General features: G+C 39.3%; 1 long non-coding RNA gene across 1 annotated transcript; it reads right to left on the reverse strand.

Moving 5' to 3' along the window:
* Positions 1 to 554: 554 nt before the first annotated feature.
* Positions 555 to 13713, reverse strand: LOC132821508 (uncharacterized). The gene is made up of 3 exons (XR_009645323.1): positions 13621 to 13713; positions 2009 to 2079; positions 555 to 876 (listed from the first exon to the last, which is right to left on the reverse strand). It is a non-coding gene; the product is annotated as an uncharacterized LOC132821508 (long non-coding RNA).
* Between the last annotated feature and the right edge of the window lie 7956 nt (positions 13714 to 21669).

Here is a 21669-nt window from a genome sequence, read left to right on the forward strand (position 1 = left end):
TCTGAAATCACCATTGGAGAATTGGGAACATGTTTCTCATCATTGAGAATTTGATTTTTTCATTCTTACTGTACTTTCCCAGCTTTCTCACCATTAGCCATGCAACACTGGGCAGAGGTGCATTCTGCCTTCTGCGTTAGTTAAGGGTAAACATTAGTCAGGATATTGGACGACCTTTTCCATGGTTCTTTAAGATGAGATTTTTTACATCTGTCTGAGAAGACAAAAGTGGAACCATCTCTGCATGTAATCTATGAAACCCACTCACAATATTAAAAACCTGTATTAGGTCACCCTTCAATCTTTTTATGTTTAAAAGAAATAACCTGTCAGTTATGTATCCATTTTGTCAATCCTTATCACACCTTCTCTTGTATTATGGATAAACATGGTCTTCAGGACTTTGCATGTTACATTTCCCATAGGATTTCTATAAAATGGTGACAGTTTAATTTCTCTTGTTATTATTTCTAAATGTTATCAATACTAGAAATTAGAAATGGGTGGAGCATAAAGTTATCTTGTCAAACAGGCAAATGAGCTTTAATGGGTTTTGATGTATATTCTTTCACTTCCCTTTGAAACTAGACACGGAGGTTTGATCCTCCATGTTAATGATGTTTTATGTCAGAATCAGAAACAGAATACATGTGTTAATGAGATAATTTATTACTATTCAGTACATAAACTGATATTGAGCACTAAATAAATGTTAAACACAGAACAAATTAATTGATGGAATTCATCCTGATTTCATGTGATCTGAAAATGATCTCTTCCAGGCCTTCCAGGTTTGATATTTGACTGCACTTTTGATTTCTAACAGGCTTGTACTTCTTTGTTGAGGCCACGTAGCTTGCTCACAGGGTCACCCACCTGGATGGAAAGAGGGTGGGGAATTAGCAGTCAGATAAGTATTGTGGGTGATATATTGCGAGCTGGGATGTTTTGGATGGGCTGAAACTCAAAAATATGCAATGTGCATTGAAGGAAAAAGTATGATAAACAGAATCAGGTCACCAAGGTTGATAGACCAGTGACTCCTTGTCAAAGCTTTGACAAGTACATGGAGGTAGAGGTGGTAAGCCTGATAGTTTTTCCTTGCACAAAACAAATGAGTGATGGAATTGGAAATAAAGCACAAGCTTTCTGTTGTCATCTGACAGATGACAAGACCCTGACTCAGATCCAGATTTCAAATAAGTTACATGGATTCTTATTGGTAAAATATGCTGCACTTTCCTGAATATGTCTAACATAAGTGCACACTACTTAAGATACATTATCTGAGTTAGCAGCTATTATACAGGAAAGATTTGACAGTGTGCCACAACTTTTATGATTGTTTATCTTTAGACAAGTGACTCGGAAACAGAATGAGATGTGATTCTGGCTACATTTTCTAAAGTAGTCAATCAAAATAACAATATATTTTTCTCAAATGTTATAATTTTTATGAACGATGTTTTATTGAAATTACAAGTTTTGAAAGTTGTGTTGATATGCCATCTGTAATTTTGTACTTAGTCACACCTCTGCCAGTAACAGAGAGAAGTTTAGTGCAAACAGTATTTGTTTATTTTGCAGTTGATTTCTCACTTTTTCTGCTCAGATGTAACATTTTAATGCATCCTGAGCTCATTCTGTTTTACCATTCTGACAGAGCAGCAGTCCATTTAATTTAGTTTTCATTAAGTGATTAGATGGTAAGTGTTTTGCTCACGCATGCCACTTGAGAGAAATACACTGTTAGGAATTGATTATCTAGAGGAGTTATGGCAGAGATAGAATTTGTCCGTTAAATGGAACATATAGAATTCTGATTCTTTAACAACTACAAACATGTTGTAGATAATACAATCTCTTCTTGTAAATATTGAACTTATAAAGAATTGTACGTTAGTTTAGCATTTCTATTTTGTAAGAGTTTATTCTTTTGTTCACATAATTGCTGTTGACTGAATACAAGTAATAAAGTATCAGAGGTTAGACATGGAACTGGGAATACCTGGTTTGACCAGCGATGAGTTGTTCATTGTAAAGTCAGTTGATTTTGATATTGTGGCTTATTCTCATTATCTGCCAAAACAAAATTGTTAACGTTAAAGTAAGAAAATTATTGTACATTGTACTTTTGTATGGAAATGCCAATTCAAGAAAAAGAGCTGAATAATATACAGCTCCTGGCAAGATGCAAGGTGCCTGAGAGAATCAAAAAGATTGATCTTGCATAAGCATTGGAAATAAAGATTTATTCAACTATAGTATTGTAATTTTTTTATTTAGGATTTATACGGACGTTAAAGTTGAACCAAGCTCTCTGAATAAGAGAATTTGTGTATAGCTTATACTTCAGATGGTATTTTTGCCATACTGGAGTTTTCAGTGTGACACTCTGCTGTTCTTTGTATAGTGCGTGAATGACCAATGCTAAGTTAAACTGTTCAATTGCATTCCCACAATTAAGGGAAGGAGGACATGACAGTGCCCTATGGATGCATGTTAAATATACTTGTTTATATATGAAGAATATTTGATGCTATCTCCTTTGCCACTGTTCTGTATTCTGGTTAAAAGGAAAAGCTGGCAGAATAGCTTGATGATAAGTCAGCTGTTTTAGTTGACAGTAACAAAATGGTATTACAGGAGTGGTGTAAGATTAAAAAAAGAATATTGTGTGAGCAATAACACCTCTGAAAAATTCATTTGCAGCTGGGATCTTATTCTGTCCAATGCTATAAGTTTTGGACAAATCAGCATTCATGGCCAGTAAGGATGCCAGTCTCTGTTCACTGTTATGGTAACCAGCCAGGAGGCAGATCTATTGGACGCGTCATTCAAATTGGCCTGTTTCAGCTTGAAGAGCTGCATCAGTGGCTTCCAATGTGAATGTGTTTTTATTTTTTTCTAGTGTGCATTGCTGAAAATACTTTCTCTGTGACAGTATACATTTGAGAGTTTCAGATTTTTCAACTCTTTGTGCCAAACGTATGTTGCAGTCAACTCCAAAATTCCCATTTTAAAGCACTAATAAAAACAGCAATTAGTGCACAGTAATTAAAATGTTCATCGTCATATTAAGTTTTCAATGCTATCTCAAGAAAATACTTGAGCAAACAGGTATGGTGTTATTACATTAATCAAATGTGTGTAAGTTGCACATCACTACAAAACTCTGTTCATAATATTCAGATTACTTTTTGAAAAATAAATGATATGATAAGATTAGAGGTTTATGGAAATATGTAATGTGCTTGATATTAGATTTTTAATTTCACTCATACCTGTGCTACATTTGTACATTTCACCACATGCCACCTATTAACATGTTGCTTTTAGATCACATTTCCATATTGTGTGCCGTTCTCATAATCTTTAAACTAAAGTAATCTTTAAACTAAAGTAGAAACATTAAAAACCATAGTTATTTTTTAACCCAGCCTGCATAAATGAAATGTTATCCAAATTATGAGCATACATGTGAAATGAGTACTCTCACGCAGCAATTTTTGCCAAATAGGCATTTTAGTAACAAGAGGTAAAGCATCTGCTTAAAATATACAACATTAGAATTTAATTTCACCACCGAGATGCTTTTGTGCGGTTAGAGTTGCTGCAGAGCACATGACCATAGCGTTACGTGTCGGCAGGTGCATGCCACCAAATTACTGCTTTTAATTTGCATATTCATCTGCTAAGAAGCATGTCATTATCATATCAAAGGGATACTGAGCAACATCTAGCTTCAAGAGATGTGGCATAGTTTCAATTTGAGCAATTAATGCAAGATGAGGACACTCTCTGTGTCATGTCTCCCAGGGCTAGCGGCAGTCAAGCTTATTGTGAGATGCCAGGAGGACTGAGGCACCAGTTGGCATAGAAGGGGTGGTTTGTATGATAAACTGGAGCAAATATCAAAAGCTATGCTTAATGAAATGTGTTTTTGTTTTTCAGAAAATCTGATTATCAGGACGATTGGTGCAGTATAATTCTTGGGTACATCTCAGTTAGCATTTCTCTAGCAGTGTAATAGTTATCTTGAAGGTGATTTTCTTTTTGTTTTCAAAACTCCTCGCTTTTTTTTCAGGTACTAGAGAAGTTAGGGGAGATTTAGTAGGCCTTTTCAAAATGATCATGTTCACAAATTCCAAAAATAGCAAAACACTCTAATAAGCCCATTACAAAAATGAACAAAACATTGTTTAAGAAAGACTGTAAGGCAATGCCTGAAGATGATAAACCTGTAAGTCTGACATTGGTGGTGGGCAAGTTGTTGGAGGTCATTCTGAAAGTAGGGTTTACATGTATTTAGAGAGTCAAGGATTGATTAGAGGTAGTCAGCATAGTTTTATGCAAGGAAAATTGTGTCTCACAAACTTGATTGAGTTTTTTGAGGAAGTAACCAAACAAATTGATGAAGTAAGAGCAGTAGACATTGTTAGCTTCAACTTTGGTAAAGCCTTTGACAAAGTACCACATGGTACACTGATTAGTAAAATTAGATCACATGGGATTCAGCCTGAGCTTGCCAATTGGATGCAAAATTGACTATATTAGGAGTCAGAGGGTGGTGGTGGAGGGTTGTTTTTCAGACTGGAGGCCTATGACCAACAGTGTTCCACAGGGATCTGTACAAGGTTCACTTTTGTTTGTCATTTATTTAAATAATTTGGATGAGAATATTGGAGACATTATGAAAATTTGCAGATGATACCAAAATTGGTGGTATAGTGGACAGTGAAAAAGGCTACAAAGAGATCTTGATCAATTGGGCCAATGGGCTGAAGAGTGGCAGATGGAGTTTAATTTGGATAAATATGAGGTATTGTACTTAGGTAAAACAAACAAGGACAGGCCTTATACAATTTATGGTAGGCCCTGGGCAATATTGTAAAACAGAGAGATCTAGGGGTTCAGTTACATAATTCTTTGAAATTTTTGTCACTGTTAGACAGGGTGGTTAAGAAGGCATTTAGCATGCTTGCCTCATTATTCAGACCTTTGAGTACAGGAATTGGGACATCATGTTGAGGTTGTACGGGACATTGTTGAAGCCTGTTCTGGAGTACTGTGTGCAGTTCTGGTTACCCTGTTGTTGGGAGGATATTATTAAACTGGAGGGGATTAGGAAAAGATTTACCAGGTGTTGCTGGGGATGAAGGTTTTGAGATATAAAATAGACTGAAAACACTGTGACTTTTTTCACTGGAGCATACGGTGTTGAGCTTTATAAACCTTATTGATGCATAGATACGGTAAATTACAAAGTTCAAAACTAGGGGGCATATTTTTCAGGTGAGTGGAGAGAAATTTAATAATGACATGAGGGGCAACCTTTTTACATAGAGAGTAATTTGTGTGTGGAATGAACTTCCAGGAAAAGTGGTGGATGCAGATACAGTTGCAACATTTAAAATGAATTTGGATAAGTTTATGAATAGGAAAGGTTTGGAGGGATTAGGGCCAAGCTCAGTCAGTTGGGACTAGTTTAGTTTGGGAGCATGGTCAGTATGGACTGGCTGGACCAAAGGGTCTGTTTCCATGCTGTATGAGTCTATGATTCTATTAGAGGAACTGAATTGAACAGCATGAAAGTTATCATGAGCATATACAGAACCTTGCAAGGCCATCCCCAAAAATATTTAAATATAGGATAGTCACAAATAAATCAAGTCAAAATTTAACAGAACATCTTTACCCACAGAGAAGTTAAACTGTGGAACTTGCTATCACAAGAAATAGTTGAGGCGAATGGCATGGAAACGATTGAGAGAAAGTGAGATAATAGAAGGCTATCCCACTCAAATAAGATGGAGAAAATTTAGGCTCATTTAGAACACAAACACCGACATCAGCTAGCTGGATTTGAAGGTTAAGTGCAACTGTGTTTAACAATGTAAATACTAAAGGGTTTTTCTATTTGTTGATAAATTGGTAAATAAGAGACATAGGAGAAAGTGAGGACTGCAGATGCTGGAGATTAGAGACGGGGGTGTGGTGTTGGAAAAGCACAGCAGGTCAGCCAGCACTCTAGGAGCAGGCGAATCAACATTTCAGGCAAAAGCCCTTCATCAGGAATGAGGCTGTGAGCCTAGAGGGTAGAGAGATAAATGGGAAGAGGGAGGGGGGTGGGGCTGGGGGTATGGTAACTGAGAGTGTGGAGATAATGTTAATGGGTCGGAGAGGAGGGTGGAGCTGAAAGGTGGGGAGGAAGATGGACAGATAGGACAGGTCATGAGGGCAGTACTGAGTTTGAAGGTTGGAACTGGGATAAGGTGGAGGGAGGGGAAATAAGGAAACTGGTGAAATCTACATTGATGCCGTAGAGTTAGAGGGTCCCTAGGTGGAAGTTGAGACGTTCTTCCTCCAGGCGTCGAGTGGCTAGGGAGTGGTGATGGAGGAGGCCCAGTAGCTGCATGGCAGAGTGGGAGGGGCAGTGGGGTTGGTTGGTGTGGGTACCCTGGAGATGTTCACTGAAGTGCTCTGCAAGTAGGTGTCCTGTCTCCCCAATGTAGAGGAGACCACATCTGGAGCAATGATACAGTAAATGACGTGTGGAAGTGCAGGTAAAGCTCTGAAGGATGTGGAAGGCTCCTCTCAGGCCTTGGAGGAGGTGTGAGTGCAGGTGTGCAATTCCTGCAGTGGCAGGGGAAGGTGCCGGGAGGGGAGGGTGGTTTGCTGGGGATCATGGATTTGACAAGGGAGTAGCAGTGGCAATGGTCTTTACGGAAAGTGGATAGGGTTAGGGAGGGAAATATATCTTCAGTGGTGGGGTCTGTTTGTAGGTGGCAGAAATGGCAGAGGATGATGCGACGTATTCCATTTGTTGGTGACGGAAATGGTGGAGGATGATGCAATGTATTCTGTTTGTAGGTGTCTGCATGAAACACTATATAGGACAAGCAGGCAGATAACTAGCAATCCACATCCATAAACATAAACCAGCTGTCCCTTGTAGCCATACACGCAGATGACAAGGAGCACAAATTTGACTGAGACAACACAACAATCATAGGACAAGCTAAACAGAGGACAGCCAGAGAATTTCTAGAAGTATGGAACTCATCCACTGACTCCATCAACAAACACTTAGTCCTAGTCCTAATATTCCAGACACTACAACGAACTACGGAACCAGCAACCGGAAGCAGCAGGAATGGAACAAAATAAAATCCAGAAGACACAGTACAGCAGCGCTTCACAGGAGGCTCCAAAGCACTGAAGATGTCACTTAGCCAGCGACAAAGCATATGCAAATTAACTTACCAGCTTGGCGAGGAAAACCACAACCACAGCAATCGGCACCCGAATTACAAACCATTACCCAAACCTTGAATATGCATCAACAGCAAGACGTATTTGCATAGCACCATTAACAAAATAGAACATCCTAAGGCAGTTCACAGAACATTAGCAAATAAAATTTGACAATAAGCTGCCCAAAGAGGTAATAGAACAGATAATAAAAACCTTGGTAAAAGAAACTTTTTAAGACTAATCTTAAACGAGCAAAGGAGATTGAGAACTAGGAGAAATCGGAAGGAATTCCAGATTCCCTTATTGAAGGCCCAGGCTAGGAAGCTGTATCATCAATGGTAGAATAATAAATAGGAATTAGGAGTGTGAGGAGGTCATTTGGCCCCTCAAGCCTGCTCTGGCATTTGATATATTCAGTTGCAGTCACAATTGCACTTTCCTGCCTACCTCTGATGTCCCAGTTGACTCTCTTGTTAATCAACAATCAATCTACCTCTCTTAAAAGTATTTAATGGCTCTACTTCCATTGCTTTCTGTGAAAAGACTCGTGACCATCTCAGAGAAATTTCTTCTTCATCTCTGTCTTAAATAGGAGACCCTTTCTTTTGAAACTGTATTTCCTTATTCTAATCCCTCCCACAAGGGGACGTATCATTTTATTATACGTGTCTCAAGTCCCCTTCCCTTTTTGAAACATACAAGATGATGCCTTCTTCTTGTGAGGTCTAATGAGTAGGGAAGCATCCTTCTGAACATTTCCTTATATGATAACCCTTTGTTCCAGGAATCAGTTGAGTGAAGCTTCTCTGAACTATTTCTTATGTAATTAAGGCAATCCTTAAGTAAGTAAAGCAAAATTGTATACATCTTCTTAAATGTTGCCTCAATAATGTCCTATACACCAATTGCAAAATATCTCCATTTTTATTTTCCATCGCACTTGCAATAAACCTTCCATTAGCTTTCCTAATCCTTGCTACAATTCCATATGAACTTTTTGTTAATCATTTATGAAGACATCCCCCATCTCTGTCTATTTCAGAATTCTGCTGTCCCTTTCCATCTGAATAGTACGTTGCTTTGCTATTTTTCCTGCCAAAGTTGTTATGTTCACATTTTCCTACATTAGACTTTACCTGCCATTTTTTTTTTGTCCATTCACATTGTAGTCCTAGAATTCTTTGTGGACTCCTCTTAGATTATTTTCATATCTGTCTACAACATCAGCACATTTAGCAACAATATATTCAGTCCTTGCAAAAAAATCAATTTTATTTAGATTGTAAGTAGTTCAGGACTCAGCACTGATTGCTGCAGCACTCCACTCAGTACATATTACATAGTAATCAAAATGACCCATTTTATACTTATTGTCTAATTCCTTTAAGCTAACCAGTCCTCTATCCATGCTAATGTATTACCCCACTACACCATGAACACCTTATGTGTGTAGTAACCTTCTCAAATGCCTTCTGGAAATCTAAGTGCACCACTTCCATAACTTTTCCCTTATCTGAGTTGCATTCTAATAGATCATTCAAACACAATTTCCCTCCCTCAAAACCATGATAATTTTGCTTGATTGCAATGAGATTTTCTAACAGCTTAGCTAAAGATTCTAGCATTTTCTATAAGGCTGATGTTAAATTAATTGGCCTGAGATTTTTTGCTTGTTGATCCCTGAATAGAATAATTAATTTTGTCATTTTCCAATCTGATTGGACATTTCCAGAATCTATGGAACTTCAGAAGTTAAAACCAATACATTCACTGCCACTGCAGCCACTGGTGTTCTGAACCTAGGATGAAGTCCATCGGGACCTTGTGCCTTGCTACTTTTTAGTTCTGATAATTTTCTCAGTGAACATAATTGTTTTAAGCCCCTTCCTCTCTCTCACCAAGGATTCACAATTATTTCTGGGATGTCATTTGTGTCCTCCACAGTGAAGACAGACACAAAATATATGTTCAGTTCAACCATTATTTGCTTATTTTCCTAGGCTCAATTTCAAGATAGAGTCATAGAGATGTACAGCACGGAAACAGACCCTTCAGTCTAACTCGTCCATGCCAATTAGAGAGCCCAACCCAATCTAGTCCCACTTGCCAGCACCCGGCCCAAATCCCTCCAAACCCTTCCTATTCATATGTCCATCCAGATGCCTTTTAAATGTTGCAATTGTATTGGCCTCCACCACTTCCTCTGGCAGCTCATTCTATACATGTACCACCCTCTGCATGAAAAAGTTGCCCCTGAGATCTCTTTAATATCTTTCCCCTCTCATCCTAAATATATGGCCTCCAGTTCTGGACTCCTCCACCCCAGGGAAGAGACTTTGTCCATTTATCCTATCCATGTCCTTCATGATTTTATAAACCTCTCAAAAGTCACCCCTCAGCCTCGGATGCTCCAGGGAAAACAGCCCCAGCTATTCAACCTCTCCCTATAGCTCAAATCATCCAACCTTGGTAACATCCTTATAAATCTTTTCTAAATCCTTTCAATTGTCACAAATCCTTCCGATAGGAAGGAGACCAGACTTGCACACAATATTCCAAAAGGCCTAACCAATGTCCTGTACAGTTGCAACATTATCTCCCAACTCCTGTACTCAATACTCTGACCAGTAAAGGAAAACACCTTCTTCACTATCCTATCTACCTGCAACTCCACTTTCAGGGAGCTATGAACCTGCACTCCTAGGTCCCTTTGTTCAGCAACACTCCTTAGGACCTTGCCATTAAGTGTATAAGTCCTGCTAAGGTTTGCTTTCCCAAAATGCAGCACCTCGCATTTATCTAAATTAAACATGACCAGTGTTCACTTCTCTTACTCTTTTCCTTTTTAAGTATCTATTGAAACTTGCACTATCTATTTTCATATTTCCTGCAAATATTACTGAAAGAAGAGACCGGCCATTGAAGTTTTTTGTCTTGAACTGATCAGGACTAAAAAGAGCCAGGAGGGGACTTGAGAAGTCTTTGGCAGGTAGAATCAAGGAAAATCATAAAGCTTTTGGCATGTATGACTGGAATAAGATTAGGGCCAGACAAGGACAGTAGTGGGAAGTTGTGTGTGGAGTCCAAGGAGATAAGAGAGGTGCTAAACGAATATTTTTGGTCAGTATTCACACAGGAAAAAGACAATCTTGTTGAGGAGAATACTGAGGTACAGGCTATTAGACTAGACGGGATTGAGGTTCATATGGAGAGGTGTTAGCAATTCTGGAAAGCATGAAATAGGTAAGTCCCCTGACCAGATGAAATTTAACCTTGAATTCTCTGGAAAGCTAGAAAGGAGTTTGCAGAGCCTTTGGCTTTGATCCTTATGTTATCATTATCTACAGGAGTAGTGCTAGAAGACTGGAGGATAGCAAATGTTATGCCCTTATTCAAGAAGGGGAGTAGAGACAGCCCTGGAAGTTATAGACCAGTGAGCCTTACTTCGGTTGTGGGTAAAATGCTGGAAAGGATTATGAGGGATAGGATTTATAATCATCTAGAAAGGTTTTGTGAAGGTAGGTCATGCCCCAGAAACTTCATTGAGTTCTTTGAGAAGGTGACCAAACAGGTGTTCGAAGGTAAAGCGGTTGATGTGGTGTATATAGATTTCAGTAAGGCGTTTCATAAGGTTCCCCATGGTAGGCTGTTGTAGAAAATACAGAGGCATGAGATTGAGGGTGATTTAGCAGTTTGGATCAAATATTGGCTAGTTGGAAGACGACAGAGGATGGTGGTTGATGGGAAATATTCACTCTGAAGTTCAGTTGTTAGTACCGCAAGGATCTGTTTTGGGGCCACAGCTGTTTATCATTTTTATAAATGGATGAGAGCAGAGAAGGATGGATTAGTAAATTTTTGGATGACACTAAGGTCAATAGAGTTGTGGACAGTGCGGAAGGATGTTGCTGGTTACAGAGGGACATAGATAAGCTGCAGAGCTGGGCTGAAAGGTGATATATGGAGTTTAATGCAGAAAAGTGTGAGTGATTCAGCTTGGAAGGAATAACAGGAATACTTAGTACTGGGCTAATGGGAAGATTCCTGGTAGTGTGGATCAGCAGAGAGATCCCTGTGTCCATATGAATAGATCCCTGAAAATTGCCACCCAGGTTGATAGCGTTGTTACGAAGGCATATGGCGTATTAGTTTTTATTGGTAGAGGGATTGCGTTTTGGAGCCATGAGGTCATGTTGCCGCTGTACAAAACTCTGGTACGGCTGCACTTGGCGTATTGTGTACAATTCTGGTTGTTGCATTATAGGGAGGATATGGAAGCATGGAAAAGGGTGCAGAGGAGATTTACAAGGATGTTGCCTGGTATGGAGGGAAGGTCTAATAAGGAAACGCTAAGTGATTGAGGCTGTTTTTGTTAGAGAGAAGAAGGTTGAGAGGTTAATAGAGACATACAAGATGATCAGAAGATTAGATAGGGTGGACAGTAAGAGCCATTTTCCTTGGATGGTAATGGCTAGCATTAGTACACATAACTTTAAATTGAGTAGTGATGGATATAGAACAGATTTCAGAGGCAGGTTCTTTACTCGGAGAGTAGTAAGGATGTAGAACAGCAGTAGACTTGCCAACTTTAAGGGTATTGAAATAGTCATTGGATACACAATTTGGATGATAATGGAATAGTGTAGATTAGACAGGCTTCAGATTGGTTTCACAGGACGACGCAACATCGAGGGCCGAAGGATCTGTACTCTGCTGTAATGTTCTATGTTCTAGAACATAACTGCAGCACTACCAAATCCTAAAGTGAACAATTTATCCTGCATGAGTAGTGGACACTGAATGTTTGGCAGATGGTCTCTGACAAGTAGAGTTATTCCATAGTGAAAAGTTAGTTGTGAGGCTTTTATTTAGATTTAATCATGATGTCAACTCTGATTGGTCAACGCATTACCATAGGGAATGCACCAGGGATTTTTTTTCCCCATTTCCAAAGAACAAGGCCCTGCATGTGAGTATTTGCAGTCTTCTGGCAATGAACAACAGTGTGATTCCAACTGATTAACTTAAATTGTTTTTTTTAATATTATTCATATGAATTGCTTAGCAAGTCATGATAGCTTAGCAAGCTTTGTCTGATCATATTTAATATTGGACAATCTTCCAAGTATCGCAAGCTGGATTGTTTGAATTGTTGTCAGTATTCTATCCATTACAAACAGCTGACAGGTGTGCTGTTTACTACAATCAGTCATTGGGACATAAAACCTATATACCTAGCATCACACGAGCACTGAAATTCATACACCACATTATTTGTTTGTGTAATAGGCAGAACATCTTTTTGGCTTGACAGCAATATTTCTGTTAGTAGAGGTTACAGCTCTTGCTGCTACTGCACAACAGCAGTGTGAAACAACCAGCTTCACCCTTTGCTCAAATGTTTGTCACAATTTACCCTTTCAATGTAGTCTGAGGTGGACTAAGCATTTGCAAGAACAAAAATCTTGGGAATGCTCATGTGATATATATATATTGGGGTAGCCCTTATCCTGAAGAAATGTAGTGAAACACCCTATTTTGGCATCAACTCTTAACAATGAACAGTTCTTTGCCACTGCGTATCTATTGGCCTATTTAGACCATAACCTTGCAGGTTAATGCACTTGTGATGCATATCCAGAGACCATTTAAAGAAACAAGGGTTTCCACCACAAATACACTTCCAGGCAGTGAGTTCTAGACCCTTATCATACACTGGATAAAAAAATTTTCATCATCTCTATTCTAAAGTTTCTACTAATTACTTTAACTTCAAGCCCCCTAGTCACTGACCTCTCTGCCATAGTAAATAGACCCTTCCCATTCACTGTATCGAGGCCAATCAGAATTTTTTACATCTCAATTAAACTTCTTTCAGTCCTCTTTGTTCTAAGAACCACCATAGTTTGTCTAATCTTTAGAAGCAAGCGTTAATACTGCTCTGTGGCCCTCATCTTGTGACAAAACTGCCCAATAGGATAATTAAGACAATCTTCACAAAGAATTATTATAAAGTGGAATGCTTTGCAAGAAGTGACTATAGACATAAATTTTATCACCCCGATTTTAATTCTGTGCAAGTAGATAGCTTTTGAGTGAGTTAAAAACTCATATGCGGTATTCTTGAAAAATAAATTTGTGATAACTTATAAAGGAGGAATATAATGATTTATGGAAAACTCAGAGAAATTGGATTATAATCATGATGTCTCGTTAAAAAACTAATACTGGCACAACCCAATAGACAAAGTTTCTGTGCTGTAATTCTATGAATACACAATTATGTCTTTTGAGATGATATTGAATAAAATGATAGTGCTAAAGATTTTTCGGACACATTTTCTATCCAAATGCATGTCTTACCTCTCAGCTTCTTGCTTCTTCATTCCTGGTATGGAGAGTTGTTTATCCACAGATTCAGACATAGTGTAACTCTATCTCATTAGTTACACAGGCCCATTGTTGAGACTGACAGATGGCCAGTGCCAGCCCTCAGTATATGCATGCTTGCCATCTATTGTACTGAAATGAGGGATGCGGGTAGGAGCAACTAAATGAACAAGTTGTGTGTTCGTGTTCTTTCCTGATTCAAGGTATGAGGCCAATTATGAAAAAGGGAAACCTTGCACAAAGGTTACATAGAATTTAGCATCAAACGGATTCCTTTCATTTTCCAAAAGCTATTTATGAAATATCTATCTACTGTTAGTCAATATGATTAATAGTGATTAATATGATTAATAGAAAGTGAATAAACTTGTCACATTTTATATTTGAACATGGAAATTACTTAACCATATGGACCACACATGTGCAATGCACTATTACTTATTTGTTTGCAGAGGCAGATTGAATCTGATGCTATTTTGGGTAACTTCTTCCCAAGAATTAACTCTATCTGTAGTAAGGGTTCATTTACCTGCACAGCCTTACCAATGTTCTATTACTTCCATGGCACTATGATGAAGGATAAAAGCACATCTTAGAGAGAGGCATTGACCCTCTGTCTGGAGAAATGGAAGGGTATTGATGTAATATCCTTTCTAATTTTTATATTATTACAGTATCAGCTTTATATTATTGCAGCTGATACTGTGTTCGAGGCTTGTGACTTGCCAATTGTAACAAACCTGGCAGGATTGGAGTGTAAATTCCACTGCTGTGGAATATCAATGAAATATTTTTACAAAATGTTACTTTTGAAAGGTGGGCCATGCTGGTCATTATGCATTTGTTGGTCATTCCTATATATCCTGTAAGGAATTTCTGAGCCACCACTGTCTTTGTGGCAATGATATGGAGGAGCTGGTGTCGGACTGGGGTGAACAAAGTTAAAAATCACACAACACCAGGTTATAGTCCAACGGATTTATTTGGAAACACTAGCTTTCAGAGCACTACTCCTTCATCAGGTTGTTGTGGAGAATAAGACCATAAGACACAAAATTTATAGCAAAAGATTAAAGTATCATGCAACTGAAATGATATATTGAACAAACCTGGATTGTTGTTAAGTCTTTTATCTTTTATAATGGGTTGCATGTTTCAGTTCATTCATATGTAAATCTCAGAACTTCGTTTAAGTCACCTTTTCATGATAACTTAAGATTTTATAACAAAAGATGACATCTCAGCTCAGACAGTGCATTAAAGATATGAGTTAAGAGTCTGGCTGTATCCCAATCTTGAGTTGGATTGCTTCTATTTGCAAAGAGAAACTTACAAAATATCACAGCTATTGACTGCCTCAGCACCTTAGTACTTCAGTCTACCAAAAACCCATGGATAACCTCACAATGCTACACTTCTCTAGCTTCCACCCTAAACATATTAAAACAGCCATCCCCTACGGATAAGCCCTACGCATCCACAGGACCTGTTCAGATGAAGAAGAACGTGACAGACTCCTGAAGGTGCTCAAGGATGTCCTCATAAGAACAGGGTTTGATGCACAACTCATCGATAGCCAGATCCAGCGTGCCACAGCGAGAAGTCTTAATGACCTCTTCAGGAGACAGACACGGGTTGCAACTGATAGGGTACTCTTCATTGTCCAGTACTTCCGGGAGCCCAAAAACCTACACCATGTTCTTCACAGCCTGCAACACATTACCGATGAGGATGCGCATCTTGCCAAGACCTTCCCTACACCTCCATTTCTTGCCTTTAAACAATCATCAAGCCTTAATCAGATGATTGTTCGCAGCAAACTGCCTAGCTTTCAGGGCAACATCGACCACAACAATGTACAACCCTGTCATGTCAACCACTGCAAGACATGTCAGAGTGTCGACACGGACATCACTCATCGGTAAGTACTCATGTGACTTGGCCAACCTTGTCTTTCTCATATGCTGCAGGCAAGACTGCCCTGAGGCATGGTACATTGGAGAGACCAAGCAGACCATACGACAACAGATGAACTTACACCGCACAACAATCACCAGACAGGGGTGTTCCCTCACAGTTGGGAACACTTCAGCAGTCAGGGACATTCAGCATTGGATCTTCGAGTGACCATCCTCCAAAGCGAACTTTGGGATAGACAGCAACACAATGAGGCTGGGCAGAGACTGACAGCCAAGTTCGGTATCCATTAGGATGGCCTCAACCGGGACCTTGGGTTCATGTCACACTACAGGGTGACCCCACAACACTATACACTCTCTCACACCCATACACACACACTCACTCTCTCACTCTCTTTCTCTCATGCATGCACAGACACACATACACTCATAAGTCTATAAGGTGAATTTGTATTTGCAGAATTAAACTTGAGGATACATTATAGTTTGCTCAACAGTCAATCTATGTAATTTCCACTTTACAAATAGAACCAGCCTGACACAAGATTGGGATTCAGCCAGACTCTAATCCCACATCTTTATTGCACTGTCTGAGCTGAGATGTCACATTTTGTTATAAAACCTTAAGATAACTCGAGAACTAAAAGAAGTTCTGAGATTTACATATGAATGAACTGAAACCTGCAACCCATTCTAAAAGGTGAAAGATTTAACAACAATCCAAGTTTGTTCAATACGTCATTTCAGTTGCATGACAATGTAATATTTTGCTATAAATTCTGGGTCTTATGGTCTTATTTGCCACAATCACCTGATGAAGGAGCAGTGCTCCGAAAGCTAGTGCTTCCAAATAAATGCATTGGACTATAACCTGGTGTTGTGTGATTTTTAACTTTGTAGCAATGCTGTTCTCATAATACTGAGATTGTTCTGATTTTGTGATGTTTGTTTTATGTCTGAGTGACTTGCTAGATTCAGTCTGCTAGAATCTTTAGAATAGAATTTAATGTTAAATGAGTTTAGAGAAGAAGTAGCTCAGGTTGATGTTCTGGATGTAGGTTTGCTTGCTGAGCTAGAAGATTTGTTTTCAAATGTTTCGTCACCATACTAGGTAACATCATTTGTGAGCCTCTGGAGGAAACACTGGCTGCATGGCCCGCTTTCTATTTATGTGTTTAAGTTTCCTTGGGTTAGTGATGTCATTTCCTGTGGTGATGACATTTCCTGTTATTTTTCTCAGGGGGTGGTAAATGGATTCAAGTCAATGTGTTTGTTGATAGAGTTCTGGTTGGAATGCTATGCTTCTAGGAATTCTCGTACTTGTCTCTGTTTGGCTTATACTAGGATGGATGTGTTGTCCCATTTGAAGTGGTGTCCTTCCTCATCTGTATGTAAGGATACTGGTGAGAGTGAGTCATGTCTTTTTGTGGCTAGTTGATGTTCATGTATCCTGATAGCTAGTTGTCTGCCTGTTTGGCCAATGTAGTGTTTGTTACAGTTCTTGCAAGATATTTTATAAATTACATTGGTTTTGCTTGTTGTCTGTATAGGGTCTTTCAAGTTCATTAGCTGCTGTTTTAGTGTGTGGTGGGTTTGTGGGCTACCATGATGCCAAGAGGTCTGAGTAGTCTGGCAGTTATTTCCAAGATGTCTTTGATAAAGGAGAGAGTGGCTAGGGTTTCTGGGCATGTTTTGTCTGCTCGTTTAATGTTAAACATTTACAAGAAAACTTTTTTAAAAAATCAATGATGATCCTACTAAGAAAATAGATTACAGAGAAGTAAGTTAAACACATGTTTCCAGTTGTTTTAGAACCTTTATCGTTATTAATACTCAAGCTAACAACAGATAGATTGACAGCAAGTCACATTTAATGTGTCACATTTCTATTTTATTTTGGATTTTCTGCACTTTTTGTGTCTGTTGTGCCTGAATTTTCAGCATGTAAGAGACCTAATAGAAGAACTCAATAGATGGGAGAGAGGTGGAGTACTTTGCACCTTGCATGGTTCTCTAAGAAACTCTGAGACCAGCATTATAGTTACTTTAATTAACCTGTGCAAACTGGCTGTGATGCATCTCTGGGCAGATGGGACTTAAACATGGATCTTCTGGCTCAGAATAGAGACATTACCACTGTATCATAATAATCCTCATGAAGCCAATTTTATACACTTAATGAATGGAAGTGCAATCATAGTGCTGCTAATTGAATATCAACATCCTGCACAACCACCTTATACTAGTTCTAATAACATTCCAAGACACTCTGAGCAGAGCATTCTAGTCCCAGAGGTGTCAGGAAGACATCCTAATTAGGTGAGCTGCAGGCATGCAAGAACCCTGCCACTTTCCTGCTGCCGCCTGAGTTATGTTCTGGTGAGAAAGCCCCCAGTTTGATGATTCCACTAACTTACTGCCATTTGAAGACTGTAAGTGGTCAATTAATGACATAGAAAGTGATCACCCAAACACTTTTTGTCTTGCACCATCATTTCTTTTGTCATTCAATCTGTCTGACCTTCCACAAAATGCAGAACTACCCTTTTGTTCTTTTTTCCCCTTCCACTTTCTCTGCCTCTGTTTTTTTTTCCCAAGATCAGTTATGTCTCTAAGAAGCATATGAGCTGAATCATCTCAGATTTAGCTAATAGAAATTACTGGAAAAGCTCAGCAGGTCTGGCAGCATCTGTGGAGAGAAATCAGAGTTAACGTTTCAGGTCCAGTGATCCTTCCTCAGACAGTTCTGTGCCAGCATCTTTCTCTGCTATTTCACACTCTCCGTAATGCAGCTACTGCATTCACATCCCACCAAGGCTCATCCTCTATCAATCACATTGTCACACATTAAATATCTTTCCTCACACACTCTATCCCACCCAATCCTCTAAAACCAATAACACTGCATGGCTTCTGCTTCTCGTACTCATGCACCTAGGTTACCTCATCAATTTTCCTCCACAGCACCAGGAGCTGTGCTAGTCCACCCCTTCTCTTTTCTCAATCTAGAAGAAAATGACCCACTTTGGATCAGATAAGCCAAGGCAGGTGATTGGATGCCTGACATTCGGCTCCACCTGCTTTTTTGACGACTGCCGCCAACCATGCCAATATGCCTGGCTTTCTGTCTGTGCTGAGCAGCAAAGCAAGACAGAAATACATTGAGCAATTAAGGTCTGGCTGAGGGGCAAAGGATATAAAAGTAAGACTGTGAATGCTGTGAGAGTCCAAATAGGTGCAAAGCTAAGAGAATGAGCACGTGTCATGAGATGCTTTCTGGTCCAGCCTGGGAGCCAGATGTCCATCCCTATGTATACAGTCTCCTTGTAGCATTGCAATGATAGGTGCCAGTGCATTCCAAAGTTTAGAACTCTACATAAGTAGGTCAGAAATGTGCAGTGATCTTGAAATGAGGCTGGCATGTATCAGATTCAAACAACCACGTACATGAGATGTGTGCTATTTATGGAGCATATCTGAGATATTAGTGCCAGGTGGTTAAGTTGGAAGGCTGGACAATTGGACCAAGCACGAGCTGAAAATTGTGCTGCTGGAAAAGCGCACAGGTCAGGCAGCATCCAAGGAGCAGGAGAATCGACGTTTTGGGCATAAGCCCTTCTTCAGCAAATTGGTGCTGCTAGGTGCCCACTCTGACTTTCATGTTGGGAAATCATGATGTCTGTTTTCTATCCAGCCAGGGGAGAATGGCAGCCTGCATTTTAATGAGTTGAGATTAGGTAGTAACGAGGATGATAATGAGCTTACTCGAGAGCATCTCACCTTGATATCCAAAACTTGATTGGAAAATACAACTTTCCTATTTCAAGGCTGAAGGGCCTCACATGACATCATGCACTAGTCCCACAAAATCGTCTCCATAGCCCACACCATTCAGAACTGGAAAGATTCTGCCTTAATTATTTCCAGATTTGAACAAGGTCAATAACGTGAAATTCTGCTGTCTTCACAGGTGCTTCCTGACCTGCTGAGTATTTCAGTTTTTATTCTCATTTCCAGCATGCACAGTATTTTCCTTTTGTATTAAATACGCTAACTTCATAATATAATACGTTTCTGTTTTCTTATTATTATTCAATCAAATTTGATTCAGTAGTTTTCAGAGAACTACTGGCTGTCTGTTATGGACATCACTAATGATTTGAGAACTAAATTACCTTCTCTATGCCACAATAAATTATATAAAGCTTGCCTTCAAGAAGACTCCCCTCTGCAGGTGGCGCATTATCACTGTAATTTTGTGCACTGTGCAATGCAATTTAAAAATAGAAAGTAGAAATCATGGTTGCAACATTATCTGCAGGCAGAAGCATAACCTGTTATACAGGCATCTCACTATGCGTACTGTTTCTTGTGCTATAATGACAATGTGCACACATTTCCTGAGCTTAGTAGTAAAATGCATCATGCAGAACTAGAAGATTGATAATCTATACTGAGTTCACTGATCCAGCTAAGATAGTGCCCATGGGGCAATAGAGGGGAAAGAAATCACTGCCCAGTGGACTCTGATAAAAGGTGCATGATAAATAATATAACAGGATCAGTCTGGGCTCAAATGAACCCACCCTACTCCATGTATATGCTGATACTCCGGATTGGAATTTCATTCAAGGGTCAGAATTATGATATGAGAGCTATTTCTAGATTCCAGTGCTGTACAATGCATTACAAATAATCCTACATTTTAAAATGAGGAGCTAATTAACAACTAGGGAGTGAGCACAGTGGGTTGGTACATGATGCTGTAGGGCCATTGCTCACAGATATGCACTTTACTATCTGAGTGCCAGTCTGATGGTGGAGACAGTCAAGGGTAAGGGGCAGTTTTTTTTCATTTAAAAAAATAGCCACGGCTGCCTAGGCAAGATTATGAAGGGACAATCCTCCTGGTTCGAAACCTAGGAAGTCTCTGAGAAGCATTATCAGCACAAAGCCTACTGTTATTCAGGGACAAGCCCCATTAGTCTCCACTGGTAGGTAAAATGGACAATAAACACCCTTGCCACTGATAGCTATTTCCTGAAAACAAGTGAGAGAATACTACAGACAAGACAATTGGAAACTTGATAGTCAACTATTGTGGCTCTCACAACCTCCTGCTTACCACATTGGCCTTGACCTGGCCGTCCACATTAAGCATTGGAAATCAGTCAGTGCTGGAACTGGTCTCTATGGTGTCTTATATTATGACAAGCTACTTGGGTAGCATGCTGGAAATTGGACCCTGATTTTCCTGAAATCATCACAAATGTTAAAGATCTTATGAAGTACACAGAGGTCTTCAATTTACTTGACCTTAAGTTTCAGATTGATAGAAAACATGGACCAGATTTCTGTACTGAACAAAAATCACTATTTGTTACAAATAGTTAGACGTAGCCACCAGTAAACGGCTATAAACCATTGGCATATATCATAATTAATTAAAACTCAAATCCCTTTATAAGCTTCCCCTTACACACAGACATAAAAATAGAAGGATAAAATTGGTTGTGGGGAGAGGGAAAGACTGTTCAATAGTCTGTATTCCCAGGTTCTATTGTGAGGTGATCCTTCTCAGTTTTCTGCTGGCTAGAAAATTGTTTCAGTTGGCTTCCTCTGGGTGCTTCCACTAGTTAGTAAGAGACACAAGATGATCAGTTCACCCATAAAAAGTCTCTGACTTAACAGCAAAAATTCACAACTGCAACAGTTGCTCCAGGAAAGATAAACTGGTTTGCCTCAGGTTTCCAGTCAGTTTTGAGAGCTACAGAGAACAGAAGGACTACTCCAGACCTGGGAAGAACTGAATGGTTATCTGTCAGCAATTGGTTCATATCTCCAAGCTATTCATTTACTAGAGAACCAATCACACCATTTTTGGCAGGCAAAGGTCTCTGTCATCGATAATTGGTTACTAGTTCAACATTCTGTTGCCAACTAAAACTGCATGTGTACACGCTCTTGGCTCAAAATTTCCTACAACTCAAGCTTTAATAACTGATTACTCCAACAGTTGTTTGCATGACGCCTGGCATGGGTGTCAGGTTATTCGCTTTCAAAACATACAGTCACTATATCAAACACTATTTTAAAATATTTC

Source organism: Hemiscyllium ocellatum, chromosome 13 (assembly GCF_020745735.1).
Source record: "Hemiscyllium ocellatum isolate sHemOce1 chromosome 13, sHemOce1.pat.X.cur, whole genome shotgun sequence".
Taxonomy (NCBI): Eukaryota; Metazoa; Chordata; class Chondrichthyes; order Orectolobiformes; family Hemiscylliidae; genus Hemiscyllium; species Hemiscyllium ocellatum.